The 22764-nt window shown below is 37.6% G+C and overlaps 1 pseudogene; it reads left to right on the forward strand.

The window, feature by feature from the left end:
* The first annotated feature begins 2098 nt into the window (after positions 1-2098).
* LOC109564016 (ferritin heavy chain pseudogene) lies at positions 2099-2798 on the forward strand (annotated as a pseudogene).
* Positions 2799-22764: the final 19966 nt, after the last annotated feature.

Here is a 22764-nt window from a genome sequence, read left to right on the forward strand (position 1 = left end):
TGAGTTGCAAAACTGGAACTTTTCTAAACTATAACTAATAAGTATTTTAATCAGGTGGACAAAAAGCCTAAGTTGTTGTTGTTGTTGTTGTTTTCTGTACTCTCTACAGAAAATGGTATAAAGTCAAAGATGTATGAAGAAGCTATCTTGGGGCTGGTGCACTGGGACGACCCAGAGGGATGGTATGGGGAGGGAGGAGGGAGGAGGGTTCAGGATGGGGAACACATGTATACCTGTGGCAGATTCATTTTGATATACAACAAAATCAACACAATATTGTAAAGTTAAATAAAATAAAATTAAAAAAAATTTTTTAAATGTACAACTAACATTTTAGGAAAAAAGTATTATATTGGTATGTCAGTTTATTAGTAGAAGTAATTTGTTATTACTTTTCTGAATTTTATAATGCCTATGGCATGCACCAGATTTAATTTTTTTTTTAATTTTGTGAATTTCTTTTTGTTCTAGTTATATGTCCAATTTTGTATTCCTAAATTTGTATTCTTTTCTTGTCAAATACCCCTGTTCCCAATTATATACACTTCAAGCCTTCTAAACCTTGACCAGTAATGTCATACTTTTTACTGATACTTGAATGTAACCTCCATGGGAACAGGAATTGTTTTCCTTTGTTCACTGTTCTATATCAAAACCCATATAGGATCTGAAGTATAAAAGGTACTCAGTAAATATTTATGAAACAAACACTGGTCACTGTTTAAATCATGCTTCCAAGATGAAGAAGCCTAATGTTTACTTTGTTCTTATTCAGTAGACTTGCTCACTCAGTTTCCTGTATTAATTTTTTCTGACAAATATCATGACGTTTATATAGAAAAGTTGTAAAAAGAAATTCCTTGCAAAACTCTAGTATTTTACAAAGGATTTACTTACTGCAGTAGTGATGGATTCAGTTTAGAAGATATGCAAACACAAGACACCCAGGAAAGTACAAGGTGAAGAAAGAGAAAAGAAAAAAAAAAACCCAAAAAACTAAAGACAAAACAGGATAAATTATTACAAGAGACCTGATAAAGATAAGAAAGAATAAGAGTTGAATGTGGAAACATGGCTGAACTCAGTTTTTCTTTTCACCTTAAGAGAAACACAAAGATTATACATATACAAATACATATATATATATATATATATATATATATATATATATATATATATCAGTTCAGTTCAGTTCAGTCGCTCAGTCGTGTTGGACTCTACAACCCCATGATTTGCAGCACGCCAGGCCTCCCTGTCCATCACCAACTCCCAGAGTCTACTCAAACTCATGTCCATCGAGTTGGTGATGCCATCCAGCCATCTCATCCTCTGTCGTCCCCTTCTCCTCCTGCCCCCAGTCCCTCCCAGCTTCAGGGTCTTTTCCAATGAGTCAACTCTTTGCATGAGGTGGCCAAAGTACTGGAGTTTCAGCTTCAGCATCAGTCCTTCCAATGAACACCCAGGACTGATCTCCTTTAGAATGGACTGGTTGGATCTCCTTGCAGTCCAAGGGACTCTCAAGAGTCTTCTCCAACTTCACAGTTGGAAAGCATCAATTCTAAGGCGCTCAGCTTTCTTCACAGTCCAACTCTCACATCCATACATGACCACAGGAAAAACCATAGCCTTGACTAGACGGACCTTTGTTGGCAAAGTAATGTCTCTGCTTTTTAATATGCTATCTAGGTTGGTCATAACTTTCCTTTCAAGGAGTAAGCATCTTTTAATTTCATGGCTGCAATATATGGACTTCCCTGATGGCTCAGACGGTAAAGCATCTGTCTACAATGCGGGAGACCCAGGTTGATCCCTGGGTCAGGAAGATCTCCTGGAGAAGGAAATGGCAACCCACTCCAATATTCTTGCCTGGAAAATTCCATGGATGGAGGAGCCTGGTAGGCTACAGACCATGGGGTCGCAAAGAGTCGAACACGACTGAGCGACTTCAATGTCATGTCATGTCATATATATATATATAAATAAAATACGAGCCAGCCCGCGTCACCACCTGACAGCACCCTCCGACTAGCCCAAGGTCCCCGCCGCCGCTCCAGCTCCGCGCAGCCGTCGCCGCCGCCACCACCGCCCCTTCTCAGCCGCCCGCCATGACGACTGCATCCACCTCGCAGGTGCGCCAGAACTACCACCAGGACTTGGAGGCTGCCATCAACCGCCAGATCAACCTGGAGCTCTACGCCTCCTATGTCTACCTATCCATGTCATACTATTTTGACCGCTATGGAGTGTCTTAGAATATTTTCTTCACCGATCTCATGAGGAGAGGGAACATGCTGAGAAACTGATGAAGCTGCAGAACCGGCAAGGCGGCCGAATCTTCCTTCAGAATGTCAAGAAACCAGACCGTGATGACTGGGAGAATGGGCAGAATGCAATGGAATGTGCGCCGTGCTGGGAAAGAAGTGTGAATCAATTACTACCTGAACTGCACAAACTGGGCACTGAAAAAAATGATCCCCATCTGTGTGATTTCATTGAGATCCATTACCTGAATAACAGGTGGAAACCATCAAATAATTGGGTGACCACATAACCAACCTGCGCAAGATGGGGGCCCCTGGATCTGGCATGGCAGAGTACCTCATTGACAAGCACAGCCTGGGACACAGTGAGAGCTAAGCCTCAGGCTGGCTTCCCACAGCCACAGGGGTGACTTCCCTGGTCACCAAGGCAGTGCATGCATATTTAGGTTACCTTCACCTTTTCTATAATTTGTAACAAAACATCTACTTAAATTCTTTCTTTAGTACCATTCCTTCAAATAAAGTAATTTGGTACCCCTCCAAATATATATATATATACACACACATATATATATATAATATAGATAATCATTATTATTGATTATTATTATAAATAATCAGGTTTCAATTTATTCAAATAGCCAATGTATTCTATATTCTGCAGATAGATATTTGAAAACTACCATCTTCAGCTTTAAATAATATATACTGAGTGACAAAAATACCAAGAGGGAAAAATAGTTAAAAGGGCAGGCTAGCTCATTTTATGCAGAGGTGTAAAGAAGCATGAACCACATGTTGCAGAACTGAAATGCTAAATGAAGCGGTGATGTGTGGGAACTGGGCCACAGATGTTAGGATGTTACTTGTTGAGACTGGGCTCAATAGACTAGACTCAACAAACCATGAAAGTTTAAAATTTAGAGGTTCTGATACTATTAAAATATTATGACTTACAGCTTTAAACTTTAAAATAGTAGCTCCCATTTGTTCAATTCTAATTTGAGATTATGCTCTGAATATACTCTTTTTTTTTCTATAGTAGTGATATTAGACACAAATTCATACAAATAAAATTGATTATTTAAAATTTTAAAAACTGACTTTCTAAGTTGCTAGAGTAAATTGGTTCATTTCCTTCTCCTATCCCAGGCTTCTTAGTCTGTATGTCAGTGTATCACTTTCCTGGTGCCAAAAAAGTGTCTGTATTGCTTAAATAAATCTTTATGTGTTAGTAGAATTATACACAGAGACTCTCTCTACTCTCTCCTTCTCCCCATCTCTTTCTTTTTCAAATCTCGTATTTTTATGTATGTCTGGTAGTATTTATGAAGTTCAGGTTTTGCATAATTTTTTATTGAAAAAATATAGTTGATATACAGTATTGTGTCAGTTCAGTTCAATCGCTCAGGTGTGTCCCTGCGACCCCGTGGACTGCAGCACGTCAGGCCTTCCTGTCCATCACCAACTCCCAGAGTTTACTCAAACTCATGTCCATTGAGTCGGTGATGCCTTCTCATCTTCTGTCATCCCATTCTCCTCCCGCCTCAATCTTTCCCAGCATCAGGGTCTTTTCCAATGAGTCAGTTCTTCACATCAGGTGGCCAAAGTATTCCATTTCAGGTATATAGCATAGTGATTCAGTGTTTTTGCAGATTATATTCCATTATAGGTTATTAGAAGGTAATGGATATAATTCTCTCTGCTAACATGTAAATCCTTGTTGCTTATCTATTTAATATATAGCAGTTTGTGTGTTAATCCCATACCCCTAATTTGTCCCTCCCTCCTTCCCTCTCCTCTTTGGTAACCACAAGTTTTATTCTCTAAGTCTGTGAGCTTGTTTCTGTTTGTTTAATTTAATACTTTTCCAAATAGAAATATTTCCAATGATTTATTTTGCTACTTTGGATAGTTAAACCATCTATAACCAATTATTCCTTAAATTTTTGGTTATATAATGATTCAAATCAACCTTGATTACACACACACACACAAACTAAACAGAGAAACAGTCTAATCATGAATTATTGGGAATCCATAGGTTAGCTTATTTCTGCTTCAGTAAAATATGACAATAAAATAGAGATAATACCATCTACTGCTTCCAGGTCTCAAGTACAAATCAGGCAATGTCAAAGTACAGTATTTAGAATTCTGTGAGAATAAGGCTGCATAATATTTGAGACATTGCTATCAATGATTGTTACAAATAAGCTTTAGCCTTTACTGAACATCAGCTATATTCTCAAGACATATAGTGTGCTAAATACATTACAGTCATTTTTACATTCTAACCTCAGAACTCTGAAATGTAGGCATTATTATTGACCCTGTTTTACTAAAAAATAAATTGAATCTAAGTTTGAAATAAATTGTCTGAAGATATAGCAAGTAAATTTTAGATACAGTAATTGAAAGCTGGTCAACCTAATTTCAAAAGATAATTTATTAATTGTTTCCCAACTTAAGATACCGATGTGAATTCAATTATTTCAGTAGTTATATTATTATCCTAATGTGTATTAGGAAAAAAAGTAGTACATTTAACTCAAGATATTACAGATGTGATTTTTAAGACTGAGATTATCATAGGCATTTAATTTTAAAGGTGAATTAGTTTCAGTATAAATATTAGATAATAGTAAAGATGACACCCAGTTCAGTTCAGTCACTCAGTCGTGTCTGACTCTTTGCAATCCCATGAACCACAGTACACCAGGCCTCCCTGTCCATCACCAACTCTGGGAGTCTACCCAAACTCATGTCCATTGAGTCGGTGATGCCATCCAACCATCTCATCCTCTGTCGTCCCCTTCTTCTCCTGCCCTCAATCTTTCCCAGCATCAGGGTCTTTTCAAATGAGTCAGCTTTTTGCATCAGGTGGCCAAAGTATTGGAGTTTCAGCTTCAAAGATGACATCCAAATATGGCAAAATTAGGAAAGTGGTATTTGATTGATGAAACTTTAGGAAATTCTAGAATGACCTGTTGTTCATCTCCAGTCACTAGCATTACTAAGAGGGTCCTATTCAGAACTGGTACTAGGGGAAATTGGTGAGTTTATAGTTAATACGTATTATAATCCAGAAACAGCATGCTCTTGGGTTACCATAGAACCATTCTCTATGTATTTGGAACTCATTTCCTCTTTTCAAATTTATCTGACTCATGTTCATTATTTAAATGTCATGCTTCCTGGGAAACTATCAAACAAATTTCTTCTATAAGTTAACTTTTTACTGTAACAGCAGTATTTATTACCCAAAACCATAGGAGTGAATAATTATGGTTATTTCAGGCATTGTGTCACAGCCAGAATGTTATTTATGAGTAGGAAGGCTAGGTCCTTCTAATGCTTCCTAAATCATGCCAAGTAATTGTGATGTCAAACTGGTTGTAAAGGTGACTCTCCTTTCATTACCGATAGAAGTCATATCACTTTGAGGTATATGTTTGTTTTCTCTCAGGACAAATAACATTTTTCCACTTAAATGGGAAGCAAAAGTTTAACAACAACTTCAAACAATTATTTAATTTTAAGTCATGTCAACTACTATGAAGATATATTGAGCATCAGTTGTGTACCATCCATTATTTTAGGCACTGAAGATACAAAAAAGTAGGCACAGTCCTTGCTCTTGAAGTGAACTGAAAGCAGCTCAGTCATGTCCAACTCTTTGCTACCCCATGGACTATACAGTCCATGGAATTCTCCAGGCCAGAATACTGGAGTGGGTAGCCTTTCCCTTCTCCAGGGGATCTTCCCAACCCAGGGATCAAACCCAGGTCTCCCGCATTGCAGGAAGATTCTTTACCAGCTGAGTGACTAGAGAAGCCCAAGAATACTGTAGTGGGTAGCCTATTCCCTCTCCAGTGGATCTTTCTGACCCAGGAGTCAAACCAGGGTCTCCTGCATTGCAGGTGGATTCCTTATCAACTGAGCTATCAAAGAGTCCATATATATATATAAAATTGAATGAGTGATATGTGTGTGTGTGTTCTGAGATGAGATGGAGTAGGAGTATGAGAAGTAATCAGGACTAGAGGAGAAATGTATAGATGATTATGTTGTAGGGCCATACGCCCTGTACTGGCAAGCCTGATGTGTCTCTTAGTACAGAAAAAAGGCATTACCTCATCCAGGCCAGGGATGCTTAGAGAAGGCTTCCTGAAGGAGGCAGGTTTGAGTTGAATCTTCAAGAAAAAGTAAGAGTTAGCCAAGCAAACAAGGGAAAAGATCATTCAAGGAAGAGGGAATAGAATATGCAAATACATGGAAGACAAACAGCTGTCACCTTTGGGAAAGAGCAAATAGGTTCATGTGGTAAAGGTTATCTTGAGCTGCGATTTAAACCTACACTCTTTTTTCTACACTGTGTGATACTATATACTCCTGATAGGCTACAGCCTTGGAATAGGCAATCGACTTAGAAGATGCATGCTTGACACGGAGGCTCATGATTATTAGTATAAAACTGATGAAGCCAACTATTGCATTTAACTAACAGCTCACTATTTAGAATCCTGAATCCTTCAGAAGTATGCTAATTTAAAATGCAATTACTTGATGACATAAATCAAAGCAAGATCTTCTAGGACCCACCTCCTAGAGTAACGGAAATAAAAACAAAAATAAACAAGTTGGGACCTAATTAAACTTCAAAGCTTTTGCACAGCAAAGGAAACTACAAACAAGGTGAAAAGAAAACCCTCAGAATGAGAGAAAATAATAGCAAAAGAAACAATGGACAAAGAATAGATTTCCAAAATATATAACCAGCTCATACAATTCAATATCAGAAAAACAAACAACCCAATCAAAAAGTAGGAAAAAGACCTAAACAGACATTTCTCCAAAGAAGACATACAGATGGCTAACAAAAACATGGAAAGATGCTCAACATCACTCATTATTAGAGAAATACAAATCAAAACTACAGTGAGATACCACCTCACACCAGTCAGAATGGACATCATCAAAAAGTCTACAAACAATAAATTCTGGAGAGGGTGTGGAGAAAAGGGAACCCTGTTGCATTCCTGGTGGGAATGTAAATTCATACAGCCACTATGGAAGATTGTATGGAGATTCCTTAAAAAACTAGGAATAAATTACCATATGACCCAGCAATCCCACTACTGGTCACATACTCTGAGGAAACCAAAACCGAAAAGGACACACATACTCCAATATTCATTGCAGCACTATTTACAATAGCGAGAACATGGAAGCACCTGAGATGTCCATCGACAGATGAATGGATAAACTGTGGTACATGTATACAATGGAATACTACTCTGCCATAAAAAGGAATGGATTTGAGTCAGTTCTAATGAGGTGAACATACCTAAAGCCTGTTATACAGAGTGAAGTAAGTCTGAAAGAGAAAGATAAGTATTTTACAGTGACTCACATATGTATGGAATCTAGAAAGATGGTACTGATGAATTTATTTTCAGGGCAGCAGTGGAGAAACAGGCATAGAGAATAGACTTATGGACACGTGGAGAGGGGAGGAGAGGGTGAGGTGTATGGAGAGAGTGACATGGAAACTTACATTACCATATGCAAAATAGATAGCCAATGGGAATTTGCTGTATGTCTCAGGGAACTCAAACAGGGGCTCTGTGACAATCTAGAAGTGTGGGTGCGGAGGGAGATGGAAGGGAGATTCAGGAAAGAGGGAGCATGAATGTATCTACAGCTGGCTGATTCTTGTTGATGTATAACAGAAAACCACAAAATTCTGTAAAGCAAATATCTGTCAATTAAAAAAAATAAAGTGGCAAAAAATAAAATGCAGTGAATGCAATATAAAGTAAAAGCCACATGAATTTATCTATTATTTAATAAATGTTTATTAAGTACCAACTATCAGAGAATTCAATGGCACCCCACTCCAGTACTCTTGCCTGGAAAATCCTATGGATGGAGGAGACTGGTAGGCTGCAGTCCATGGGGTCGCTGGGAGTCGGACATGACTGAGCGACTTCACTTTCACTTTTCACTTTCATACATTGGAGAAGGAAATGGCAACCCACTCCAGTGTTCTTGCCTGGAGAATCCCAGGGACGGGGGAGCCTGGTGGGCTTCCGTCTATGGGGTTGCACAGAGTCGGACATCACTGAAGTGACTTAGCAGCAGCAGCAGCAAGTACCAACTATACGTTACAAAATTATGCTGGTGGAGAGATACAATGATAAACAAGCTATGCCCTGTGCACCTAAACACACGAAAATAAAATAACAAAAATGGTCTTCCTTGAGTCTGAAATGTGAGACAAGCAAAAAAAATTTACACAATATAATCCTGGCCTTATTTAATAGAAATGGGCTGTTTTGGCTATTATCAGAGATATATTGGTCTGTTTAGCAGTTTTATCTCTATGGTAAAGTAGACATATATCAGTCTTGATAATATTATTTCCTAAAATCATTTAGTATCTTCATCTTGAATTTTTGCTCATTACAAAAACGTTCTGACAGTAATTGCACTATTCCATCTAGGAATAAAATGTTTTGACAAAATGCAGGTAAGATTCTAAATCTCTTGGCTGTTCTAATCCCTATTTTCACTTAATATTACCATAGTATGTCTGATCAAGCAGGAGCTTGTGATTTAGTGCTTATGACTATTTTCTGAGGCCTCATTACTGTGGTAGGAACTAACACAGACCAATATGTATTACAGACTAATACAAAGAAGCAGAAATGGACTATGAGAGAATCAGCAGAAAGGGTAGTAAGCCTTTGTTGCTTCTCCAATAAGCAACTATCTTTATCTTATTAATTGTACTAGACTGTTTATTATATTCAAACATAGAAAACAGAATGGCACAATGAGGCACTGTGTATCCATAGCCCATCAACAATAAACATATTAGTATGTATATCTAAAGAATGTCTCTTAAAAAATAAAAACATAAACCAGTTATTACTTAAACATGTATAGCAGCTCCTTCACATCACTGAATATATGCCTAAATGTTCAAAGTTCCAACTGTCTCATATATGTTATTTTTATTAACAATTGTTAGAATCAGTATCAAAATAAAGACCACACATTGCAATTGGCCAATATGTTGTTTAAATCTTCTTAAATCTCTAAGGATCACCTTCAATTTTATTTTTCTCACTTGCAATTTAAATGTGGCAGAAAAGAACCTAGGTGCTGATTGCATTCCCGTAGTGTCACTTGACATGTTCATTAGTTATATCATTAAATTAGCATTTGGATCTAAAGATGTCTTCTAAATTAGATTTCTCCTACATTTTATTTTTTTGACAAGATTATTCCATAGCTGTACATTCTATCAAGAGATACAGCATCTAGTCATCTTTCTTTTTGTGATGTTAGTAACTATAAATACTTAATACCTAGATCTAAATTACTTTCAGAAAAATCAATTTATCCTTGTAACTGTGTTTGAACAAAATACTGTGTTCTTCATATTCCCATCAACTGAATGCAGAAAAAGAAAAATGGATGCATATGATATTTCTTCTTCCAGAAATAAAGAGAGAGAATGGGGGGAATGTGGGGGAGAAAGAGAAAAAAAGTATCAATGTTAAAAATCACTACACTTAGGAATCGAATAACTGATAATATCACACACACATCAGACACATTATTTCATTATTGTTATAGAAATCCAAATGAATAAAAGCCATTACTTTAAAACAAATGCTGTAATTGATATTTTCAAGTCTCATGTGATCTCAGCACTATGAAGATTACTTTTGTAGAAATTGTTTCTATTTATATCTGCTTACTGTCAGATTGAATAAAGTGAAGCACGGAAGGTACCATGTCACATGGACTCATAATTAAAATCACATAGAAAATCAATTGTAGAAATGAGAATATACTGAACACATAGTTTGGCGCTATCTTACACAAAATGGTAAAATCTCTAAGCTAATAAAAGAAGCACAGGTAGAGATGCAACGAAGAGAGAATTCAAACTAGGGCCAATGATTACTTTTAAAAAGCTTCAAAGGATAGGTAGGATTTGAAATAGGTCTTGAAAGGTAAAATATGTTGAAAGGGAGATTGGAAGGCATTCAAAATGGAAGACAATGAAATGGAAATGGATAGTAGCCTGGTTTGGACAGAGAGTGGTGGATTAAAGATGAATAGAAATATAGTCACTATACTGACTATGGAACTAGATATTCTAAAGTACAGTTTGAGCACAGCTTCTAAATAGTGGTGTGCCTGCGTTAGTCTTTGTGAAGTTATTTCTCCACTGATCTCCATATTATATTGGGCACCTACTGATCTGGGGAGTTCATCCAATATGAAACTGGAGATCAGGGGAGATATAACTTCAGAAAGAACGAAGGGATGGTGCCAAAGTAAAAAAAAACACCTGGTTTTGGATGTGACTGGTGTTAGAAGAAAGGTCTGATGCTATAAAGAGCAATATTGCAGAGGAACCTGGAATGTTAGGTTCATGGATCAAGGTAAACTGGAAGTGGTTAAACAGGAGATGGTAAGAGTGAACGTCGACATTCTAGGAATCAGCGAACTAAAATGGACTGGATGGGTGAATATAACTCAGATGACCATTATATCTACTACTGTGGGCAGGAATCCCTTAGAAGAAATGGAGGAGCCATCATAGTCAACAAAAGAGTCTGAAATGCAGTACTTGGATGCCATCTCAAAATGACAGAATGATCTCTGTTCATTTCCAAGGCAAACCATTCAATATCACAGTAATCCAAGTCTATGCCCTGACCAGTAATGCTGAAGAAGCTGCAGTTGAACGGTTCTATGAAGACCTACAAGACCTTTTCGATCTAACACCCCAAAAAAGATGTCCTTTTCATTATAGGGGGCTGGAATGCAAAAGTAGGAAGTCAAGACACACCTGGAGTAACAGGCAGTTTTTATTCCAATCCCAAAGAAAGGCAATGCCAAAGAATGCTCAAACTACCACACATTGCACTCATCTCACACACTAGTAAAATAATGCTCAAAATTCTCCAAGCCAGGCTTCAGCAATACATGAACCGTGAACTTCCAGATGTTCAAGCTGGTTTTAGAAAAGGCAGAGAACCAGAAATCAAACTGCCAACATTGGCTGGATCATCAAAAAAGCAAGAGAGTTCCAGAAAAGCATCTATGTCTGCTTTATTGACTATGCCAAAGCCTTTGACTATGTGGATCACAATCAACTGTGGAAAATTCTGAAAGAGATGGGAATACCAGACTACCTGACCTGCCCCTTGAGAAACCTGTATGTAGGTTAGGAAGGAACAGTTAGAACTGGACATGGAACAACAGAGTGGTTCCAAATTGGGAAAGGAATATGTCAAGGCTGTATATTGTCACCTTGCTTATTTAACTTATATGCCGAGTACATCATGAGAAATGCTGGGCTGGATGAAGCACAAGCTGGAACCAAGATTTCTGGGAGAAATATCAGTAACCTCAGATATGCAGATGACACCACCCTTTTGGCAGAACATGAAGAACTAAAGAGCTTCTTGATGAAAGTGAAAGAAGAGAGTGAAAAAGTTGGCTTAAAGCTCAGCATTCAGAAAACTAAGATCATGGCATCTGGTCCTATCACTTCATGGCAAATAGATGGGGAAACAGTGGAAACAGAGACAGACTTTATGTTTGGGGGCTCCAAAATCACTGCAGATGGTTACTGCAGCCATGAAATTAAAAGACACTTACTCCTTGGAAGGAAAGTTATGACCAACCTAGATAGCATATTAAAAAGCAGGGACATTATTTTGCCAACAACATTCTGTCTAGTCAAGGCTATGATTTTTCCAGTAGTCATGTATGGATATGAGAGTTGGACTATAAAGAAAGCTGAGTGTCAAACAATTGATGCTTTTGAACTGTGGATTTGGAGAAGACTCTTGAGAGTCCCTTGGATTGCAAGGAGATCCAACCAGTCTGTTCTAAGGGAAATCAGGCCTGAATATTCATTGGAAGAACTGATGTTGAAGCTGAAACTCCAATATTTTGGCCACCTGATGTGAAGAGCTGACTCATTTGAAAAGACCTTGATGCTGGGAAAGATTGACGGCAGGAGGAGAAGGGGATGAGAGAGGATGAGAGAGGATGAGAGACGATGCTTTGAATACATCACTGACTCAATGGACATGAGTTTGGGTAGGCTCTGGGAGTTGGTGTTGGGCAGGTAGACCTGGCATGCTGCAGCTCATGGGGTTGCAAAGAGTCGGACACAACTGAGCAACTGAACTGAACTGTGTTAGTCTGGGTCTTCTGAGAAGCACATACCACGAGAGATTTAGCCCTGCTAGAGCTTACTGCAGTAAATGCCTATGAGAGAAAATAGGAGAGAGCCAGAAAAGGTCAAGAAAGTTGTCAGACCATGATTTAGGTCTGCCACCTGTAAAAGAGAAAGAGAAGAAAGGAAGGAAGGTTTTAGACTGCAGTGTAGCTCTGAAAATTTCTACAAAATTGGGAGTTTTTGAGCAAAGTTGTTTGTCAGAGGAGTTCTGTATCTCCCAGTCATAGACAAGGAACAGCCCTTAGTAACTCTGACTTTGGTGCACAATGGAGATGGATTTCAGAGCCCAACAGCTGGAACCATGGTCCGTTGCACTCCCTACCCTGAAGGATACTTTTTTGTAGCTTGAGTAGCTAACGTTTTGAGTTACAGCTCTACCATTTAACAAGGGGAATATACTGATATAGATTTGCTGACAATTAAATGAGAATGTATCTATAAAATGGAAAAAATACAGTTTAGAAGTTGTTTTGTTTTCAGATATGACAGTAGCTTTGATGATTATGGCAAATAAATGTAGGGGTAAGAATTTTTCTTTAATTGGCTTACAGATAGAAAATGTATAGTCTTCTTGGCAAAAATGTGATATTATCAAACTGTAGCATAGGAATGAAAAAGCACTTATTGAGAGAGAAGTATGAAGAGAACCATCATCTCATGGGATTTGCAGATAAAGCAATGGGAAGGACACATTGTTAGTAAGAGGGAACCCTATTGCATAACTGTCATATTAAGTAAGGCAATATATTAAGAAATATAGAAACAAAATCTTGAACTCAAATGTTGGCTGTAATCATGAAAAGAAAAAACTATAAATGAAACACAGGAGAATTGATCTATAGACAGGATATCTAAGCAGATATGTCAGGTTAGAGGAAAGAAGATGCAAACTTTATCACTGTGATTTCAAGTTAGTATCTTGGGAATGTTGAGGGCTTAAAAGGTTTTAAAAAATTAAAAAGTTTAAGTTTAGATACTATGAATCCATTTAAATTTTAGATTTCTGAAATTGTGGTATATGCAAGTTATTCCTATCTAAAAATGAAGGTTAGCATCCTAGGAATAAGTTAGATCATCAGTAAACAAACTTGGGACTCAATAAAATAAAAATGAACTTGTCACTAAGAGAATTCATATTGTCACCAAGAAAACAAATGTAGAGCATAGTGAAGTGAAACCAAAGTCAAGACTTTCATTTAATTCCTATCTGGCAAGTAGGCAGAGCTAGGGCTTTGAGAGTTAGGAGGGTAAGAGGGAAGAAATAGTGAATTCAGAAATTTAGGAGGCAGTCCAGTGCCAGGCCTGGGACGGGGGTGGAGATGGAGATGGATGAGGGGAAGTTATGGAGGAAGCAGGCTCTGTAGGGAAGTGCTCAGAGGAGGTGCAGGGAGAGTAGGGTTCTGTGGTTTGAGCCTGAGGGTGAAGCTGCCCGAGAAGGAGGATGGGCTAGCATTCTGAATGCCAGATGGATAACTGTTGTGCTACACCATTTGTAATTATTTGTGGGCTTAGCCTCATTTCTACCATCTACATGGCAGCCTGAATTGGCACAGACTTCTGGTATGAGTATCCATGTACAGTTCAAGAAAATTCCAGAAATTTGAACAAAAGCATCTGAAATGATTGCTAGTGATGATGCACATGAAAAGACTTGCAAAGATGCACTTTTCCGATATTCTGGAAATATATATATATTTGGGATTGTGGAGACAGTGTAACACTCTACCCAACACATACTGGTATAGCCCACTAGAACTTGCACAAACTCTGGGAGATAGTGGAGGACAGGGAAGCCTGGCATGCTTCAGTCCGTGAGGTTGCAGAGTTGGACATGACTTAGTGACTGAACAACAACAGAGCCCACCAGAAAGGACAGAGTTATAGGCTATGTGACACTGAGCTCCGTGGGTTGTACTACTCCACCAGACAACAGCTGCCTGAGAATGTGTCTGGAAAGTTCGGATGGGCCTTCTGCCTGGCTTGTGTCTCTGCTCCCTTAGAGTTCATGGTTTCTGCTTTCTCTATCTGGGCTGCTCATACCAACCAGAAAGAGTACACTTTAATGAAGGAATATCATGTGGCATGAGTAGGAAGCTGCCTGCTTTACATCTGTATTATTTTTTGATATTATATTTTCTCTTATTTTCTCCATTGTTTTTAATTTAATCTCTTTTGTGGATATTTCACTTTATCCTGAAAATTCATTTTATTTATTCATACAGACTATTGTTTCTTAACACACTAAAATTTACCTGGAGTCTGTTGCTGCTGCTGCTGCTGCTGCTAAGTCACTTCAGTCGTGTCCGACTCTGTGCGACCCCATAGACGGCAGCCCACCAGGCTCCTCCGTCCCTGAGATTCTCCAGGCAAGAATATTGGAGTGCGTTGCCATTTCCTTGTGATTCCATATTTCAGACAAAGTAATCTAGGTTCAGAGATCATACAGGAGAAAATGGGTAGACACTTGGTACAAATTTGTGAAAGAAAATTGGTAGCTGGAGGCTGACCCAAAGCAAGTTCTGCCAATGACTGTTAGACTTTTCAGTAAAGTAACTGTATCTGTTTAACTGGAAACACTAGTTTCTTTGAGAAACCTCTTATCATTGTTAAAACTTGTATTCACTTTGCTGTTGTAGATACCCAGTCATTCAGAGGTATTAGTGCTATTTTCAAGGACTTAGGTTATCTAAAAATGAAGAAATTATCTAAGATCTTTTCCCCTAGACATTGGCATATAGCTGAATCTGAGGTGAAATATCACAATTGTTTATCTGTATTTTGTCTGTTTACAAGGAAGGAAGTTTTTACATGGAATTTTGACTTTGTAACTGAAAGGATTCCAGTTCAGCCAGACAAGAGGATTAATCTTATTCTTATTATTTTTAAAAAGCTCTCCTTAATAGGTCAATAGAATTTTCACTGTCACTAAATTATTAGGGATTTTTGTTCTTTCCCATCTCGGCTTCATGTTATGTGGCAGCTTAGATGAGAGGGGAATTTGGGGAGAATGGATACAGGTACATTACTTTGCCAACAAAGGTCCGTCTAGTCAAGGTTATGGTTTTTCCAGAGGTCATGTATGGATGTGAGAGTTGGACTGTGAAGAAAGCTGAGCACCGAAGAATTGATGCTTTTGAACTGTGGTGTTGGAGAAGACTCTTGAGAGTCCCTTGGACTGCAAGGAGATCCAACCAGTCCTTTCTGAAGGAGATCAGTCCTGGGTGTTCTTTGAAAGGAATGATGCTAAAGCTGAAACTCCAGTACTTTGGCCACCTCATGCGAAGAGTTGACTCATTGGAAAAGACTCTGATGCTGGGAGGGATTGGGGGCAGGAGGAGAAGGGGACGACAGAGGATGAGATGGCTGGATGGCATCACTGACTCGATGGATGTGAGTCTGAGTGAACTCCGGGAGTTGATGATGGATAGGGAGGCCTGGCATGCTGCAATTCATGGGGTCCCAAAGAGTCGGACACGACTGAGCGGCTGAACTGAACTGAACTGATATGTATGGCTGATTCCCTTTGCTGTTCACCTGAGACTATCACAAAATTGTTGATCAGCTATCAGATCAGATCAGATCAGATCAGTCACTCAGTCGTGTCCGACTCTTTGCGACCCCATGAATCACAGCACGCCAGGCCTCCCTGTCCATCACCAACTTCCGGAGTTCACTCAGACTCACATCCATCGAGTCAGTGATGCCATCCAGCCATCTCATCCTCTGTCGTCCCCTTCTCCTCCAGCCCCCAATCCCTCCCAGCATCAGAGTCTTTTCCAATGAGTCAACTCTTCGAATGAGGGGGCCAAAGTACTGGAGTTTCAGTTTTAGCATCATTGCTTCCAAAGAAATCCCAGGGCTGATCTCCTTCAGAATGAACTGGTTGGATCTCCTTGCAGTCCAGGGGACTCTCAAGAGTCTTCTCCAACACCACAGTTCAAAAGCATCAATTCTTTGGCGCTCAGCCTTCTTCACAGTCCAACTCTCACATCCATACATGACCACAGGAAAAACCATAACCTTGACTAGACGAACCTTTGTTGGCAAAGTAATGTCTCTGCTTTTGAATATGCTGTCTAGGTTGGTCATAACTTTGCTTCCAAGGAGTAAGCATCTTTTAATTTCATGGCTGCAGTCACCATCTGCAGTGATTTTGGAGCCCAGAAAAATAAAGTCTGACGCTGTTTCCACTGTTTCCCCATCTATTTCCCATGAAGTGATGGGACCAGATGCCATGATCTTCGTTTTCTGAATGTTGAGCTTTAAGCCAACTTTTTCACTCTCCACTTTCACTTTCATGTAAAACAAAATGCTTTCTTTTTTAAATGAGTGCTTTCTTTTTAACATAACATTGGGGTCACAGAGTAAAATTCTCCAACTGCCATATGTTTATTTCGGCTAAGTACCATAAAGAAGGTTCACCCATAATGACCCTTCGGAGCTAAGAAAATTATTACAAGGCCTAAGGCTTTTGCTGGTCATTAACTTCATACTATGGTCTTTATTTCTTATGTGAAATGATGTACCTTTCATTACCTAAACCCTTCCTGGTGCGTATCCACATTATTTAATGTCTTCTAACTCAGTTATTTTCAATATAAATATGTTTTAAACATTGAACTTTAAAAATCTTATTCCATTACTGCAGTACTTGACAGATTTTTTTTTAATTTAACTTAGTAATTTCTTACAAAATCCTAAATCTGTCTTTAAAAAAAAATGAGAAAGAAAAAAATTAAGAGGCAAATAATGAACATTGGTCAATAAAATATTTCAAGAAAAACTTTCAACTTTGGAAATCAGAAGAGGAATGAAATAAAATTTTTAGTTAAAATTGTTTAGTGATCTTTGAAATGACAGCTTCATCAGGTACAGAATTTTAAATATACAAAATAAGTCAACTATATGGAAGACAAGGCACCAATGGTATATTCACTTTCTAAGATGGCTAAAAAAAAATAGAAAGAAAGTGATAAAAATATAAGTGGTTTGTGGGCAACAAAATTCAGAGAAATGTGTATTTTTGTTTATTTTTATTAGGGGGTTTGGTTGGTTGCTGCTCATTGGAAACATATTTTCAGGTAGAGGGAAAGAAAATAGTTGGAAATTAAAAATTAAAAAAAAATATATAGAGAGAGACAAATAATTTTAAAGGCCATATTTGATAAATCAAAGCTCCAGAGAAGATAAAACAACGAGTACGATTAAAGCACAAAGAGAAGGATCAGCCTTGGTTAAAAAATATTATTTCTTTCTCACAGATTGAAAAATGGAAAAGAGAGAGAAATTACAGAGTGCTTTTAGAAATATAGAAGATGGAAAATGAGTACCTGCTTGTGGGGAGCCTTAAAATTCTCAGTAAAATAGGGGATGTGGTCACCACTCCTTTTCTAACCAGTATCACAGCTTCCTTAACTTGGTAAACGCCACTACCAGCCACAGTGCATTGACTACATTTACCGCTTTAAAAAGCCTTGAAACTTTTCTCCTTGTTCCTGACAGTATTAATGAAATGCTTCCATTAAGCCATAAATTAGGCTAGTATTTTATTGAATTAATTTATTTAGATTGAGTCTGATTACTTAGGTATCATGATAATCACTCTGGAAGCATTTGAATAAAATAACCCAATTAATTTAATAAATTCTTAATTTACTCTTGCATTCCAGATGTAATTAAAACATCAGTTTTAACCTATTAATATGGGCTTAGCAACTTGGTTTATCAAATGAAGATATACTATATCAACAAACAACACTGTCACTCATAAGAACTTTCTCTGAAAACATGATCAAGTCATGTATTTACATTTACAAATTTCAGAAAAAAAATGAATGATGATAGCATTATTATTATTTTATATTTGAAGTAAGTTTTACTCTCAAGTGAAATTCTGATTTCTTAACAAGGTAGAAGTAGTTAATTTTGATCCTACTTATGCATTAGTGAATCTGATTATGCATTAAATCACTTTCTTTCCTCAAGAACTATATATATTAAGATTTTAAGAACTGCTGTCAATAAACTAGTACATTGATCTTAGCCCTTCTAGTATATTCTCCCAGGAAAATTCAGTAGCAGCTGTGTATAGAGACATAACGAAATGAAAATATATATATAGGCCTTGTTATAACTGTGATATTTTCAAACTAGAATCACCCATGCTAGTCTTAATTAGAGTTGAGACCCACCAAGATGAAGTTCAAGTAACAGAAAAAACTACATCCCCTTGACAAGGTTGCCTGCAGTATTTTTAAGTCATAATTTGCAATGATGTGGCAAGTTTTCCTGAACCAAAGAATCATAGGACTACTGATTCCTTGTGATAAAAAATATCACCACTTCAGAAACTGGAAGCTTTCATGAACTGCATTTTGAAAAGCCACGCATACTTGAAAAACGGCAAAGTGTCCCTGCATTCCGGTGTTCTAGTAACAAACGCTTCGACCTGAAAAACATGGGGAATGGAACACAGGCATTTCTTTTATCTGAGGACTTGCTGAGAGAAATGATGCCTGGTAATCCTTGAATGGTAACACATATCACAAGGAGTCAGATCTAGAAGCCAGGGTGAAAAGTAGGTGCACAAACCTGAGATCAATGTTGGTGACTTAGTTAATAAATTAATTCAAAAATTAAGATTTTTTTAATACTGCTTGTATCAGCCAGGGAAATGCTCCAAAACACTATTCAGATCTTGCACTGAGGAACTTCTATTTCTCTGCCCATTGCTGACTCCTGGCTTCTATCAGCCAAGCTTACCTTGGTATGGTTTGGGTTTGATAGCTATTAGTTCTGTGTTAGATGCAAAGAGTGCATATGGGGATGATTTTTTTTTTGTCTTCCTTTTTATTGTATCTTTTTTATGTTGCATGTTGCTTTTGGTATCAGCCTGAGTCTTTGCCCAGTATATGATAATTCTGCTGTTTTACTGTTTATTAGTGAACATATCTTCATTAAGAGTTTTTGGAAAACTCATCAAACTCAATTAATAAGTTTTCTTCATAGCCCATTTGGAATTATTCCTAATAAAATGATAAAACATGTAAAAATAATTAGCCTAAATTATGTCTTCCTTTTAGGTTAGTAATCTTGCAATCACTGCTGTCTTTGGCAGCTGTTATCAACAATTCTACAAATATATCTCTGCCTCTATTCTCAGAAAAACAGTTCATTCTTGGGGGAGATGTTTCACAAAGTCCAAACAAGTAGTCATCTAACTAGAATGAGCATCAGAGTCACAAGAATGCTGGTGTCTGAATCATCCCTCTGCTATTCTCTAAAGCTTCTTGGCAGAGAGGGAAAGAGAGCTGTTTCTTCCACTTCATCTCCCTTCTTTGTAGCACTCTCATAATTCCCCAAAGAAAATGAAAAGGAGTCGCAGCATAACCTCACAGCAACAGTGTACAATCAAAGAGAAAAGTGAACCTTCATAGAGGACGTTAGGATCAGCCTGGCATACTTGCTCATCTTGTTTGCTACTGACTGATGGTGTCATAGGAACTCTCAACCTCTGCCAAGGCCCTTCTATTATAGAGTTAAAAACCTAAAGGTTCAGGAGCAGCAGAAAATCAGAAGCCAAAACAAAGTCTCTTGCATTTGTGATATATGTTCCTTCTTCTTAAAATTAAAAAAAAAAAAACTTCACAATAGTTCACAATTTATTTTAAAAGAGATGCATATGGCCTGCTTAAAAGACAGATATTTAGAATACATCTGTACTAGATTTTGCACACACACGCACACACACACACACACACACACAAACGTGCTACTGAAAGTCAGCTCAGCCAACCCTCTGTCATTAACTTTATTTGATCAGTTCTGATTAGTAACTAAGAACAGTTGGTATCCATATGGAGTATTTCTTTATGGTGCTCTGAGGGGAATGGATTTACAAAGTTGTTTTCAAATTATATTCATCCTTGTTAGTATATTTAAAAAGAAAAAGAAAAAACACACTGCGTTATATACATTCTCATTTTCTTGTCCAAACAGTTTGTTGCAAGGAGACTACATGACTACCTTGGGTTATTTTAAATTTCTTTTGTCTGTAGCTATATTTCTGGCCTTCATATGTGTTTATTAAGTGTAATATCATCTGCTTTGTCTGGCTCCTCAAAGCAGCAGCCAGATCATAACAAAGGGAGTGTTGAGAAATACTGTTAACAAGATCAAGATATATACGCAAATATGTGTGGCCATCAGCCTTCCTTCACCACAGGAAAGTATTTAGGACAAAGAAGCAGAGTGCCTTGTTCAAAGCAAATCCATGGCATGAATGCCATTCTTATTATCACTTTCAACTCTGATCTCCCAACCTTGCTTTTCCATCTTTTCATTCTCCTATAAAGCTTTCTTTTGTTCTAATTTTATCTCAAACCCGTAAATCCCTGATACCAACTCTCTACTCTCTCATGGATGCTTGTTTTTCTGATTGTTATTTGTTTATTCTCACAACTTCTCAAATACATTTTTCCTCATTTTCTTCAGACATAATGCTATTTTTTTTTCATTACTTTCCTCTTCCTTCTCACCCTGTCCTTCCAACCTATGGAGATAATTCTTTATATATATTTTTCCTGAAGGGAGAATTCAGCCTATTTGTGTCTAGTTAGAGGGAAAGGAGGGGAGAGAGGTATAGTTCTTTTGAAGTATTTAGTGTCCAACCCATAAGACCCAAGCAAAAAAATATTTGAGTCTTTCACTGAGAGATGGTAGCACAGCCTTTAGGTGTGGAAGCTCCCTAGTGTACATAAACTTTCTCCCAGGTCTTTATTTCTAGGTACTACTGAAAAGGGATTTTGCAAATCAAATTAAAATCCCCAGTCATCCGACATTAGGATAGATTATCAAGTGGGCCTGACTTAATCACATGCATCCTTAGATCTGTGTCTAGAGACACAGGAAATCAGAGACATGCTCCTGTAGTTCTGGGGAAAAAAAAAGACATACTAGTAAGGAACAGTGAGCAGACTCTAGGAGCCAAGAGGGATCCTTTGCAACATTATTTAAAAATGGGGACATTCCTAGAGCTACAAGGAACTGAATTCTGCCAACAAGCTTAGTGAGCTTGAAAGAGGATGTGGAGCCTCAGACAAGAATGACAGTGTGATCAACATTTGGTCGAAGCCTTGATTATAACCATGTGAAACACTGAGCAGAGAACCTCAGCTATGTTGTGTGCAGACTTCTGACTTACAGGAACTGTAAGGTAGTAAATTTGTATTTCTTTAAGTCACTAAGTTTAGAGCAATTTTATACAGCAATAGAAAATTAATAAATTCTTCATAAATAAATTGCAAACAGCAAAGTTTGTCATATACCTGCTATTGCATGGTTAGGTTCTAATATGCTAAAATTACTTTTAACAAACAAAACTTCATGATTCCAAAAAGAAAGAGAAAATAGCTCAAAAGACCTGTTTGTTTAGTAAAATCTATATCTATAGCTAATATGGATGCTGAAATAAGTTATTATCAGTATCAATATTCTTTCTATATTAAGAATTCAGAATATAGGAAATTATAAGCAACAAACTACTATTATAACATTACAAGTATTCATTGATTTTAACTTTTGGATATTGAACAATGGCCTTAGAATTGGATACTGAATAATAGCCTTAGAATACTTTAAAATTACTACTTCTAAGCTCTTTAATGAAGTGCTTCAAAATACCGTATAAAGAAGAAACTGGACTCACCACAACTCCCTCCACTTCTGTTTTCATCCTTAGGGAGAAACATGTCCACAATGTTGATAACAAGGGACAAAAAATAACAAAACTTGGGGCAGATTCCATTCTTTGAAAGTTTTTTCCAGTGTAGAATCTGTTGTTAACTCTTGTCTCTCCATTGTATGATACATATGACACCTATTTCCCAATCCCCCTCCCCTTTTTCTTCCTAGTAAAAGCCCTTTTAGAGTCCAGAAATTGGCAATATATCTAGTCCCCAAGGAGGATTTTGATTTATGCCAGTTAGACCATGGCATTCCTTATTCTAGAGGCAGACTTGTGAATTAAGTTTTCCCAATCAGATGGAAGAGAAGGAATATTTTCTAGGTTTAAAGGCGAAATCTTCCCCTTCCTCTCCTGCCAGCAGTTAATAAGAATTCATATTGTACAAGATGTCACTGGCAGTCATTTTGAAACCATAAGGACAATCAGCCCTAGGAAGTAGCTGAGTACAGCAGAGGAGAAAGAAGAAAAGGACATGG

Source organism: Bos indicus, chromosome 1, assembly GCF_029378745.1.
Source record: "Bos indicus isolate NIAB-ARS_2022 breed Sahiwal x Tharparkar chromosome 1, NIAB-ARS_B.indTharparkar_mat_pri_1.0, whole genome shotgun sequence".
NCBI classification, from domain to species: domain Eukaryota; kingdom Metazoa; phylum Chordata; class Mammalia; order Artiodactyla; family Bovidae; genus Bos; species Bos indicus.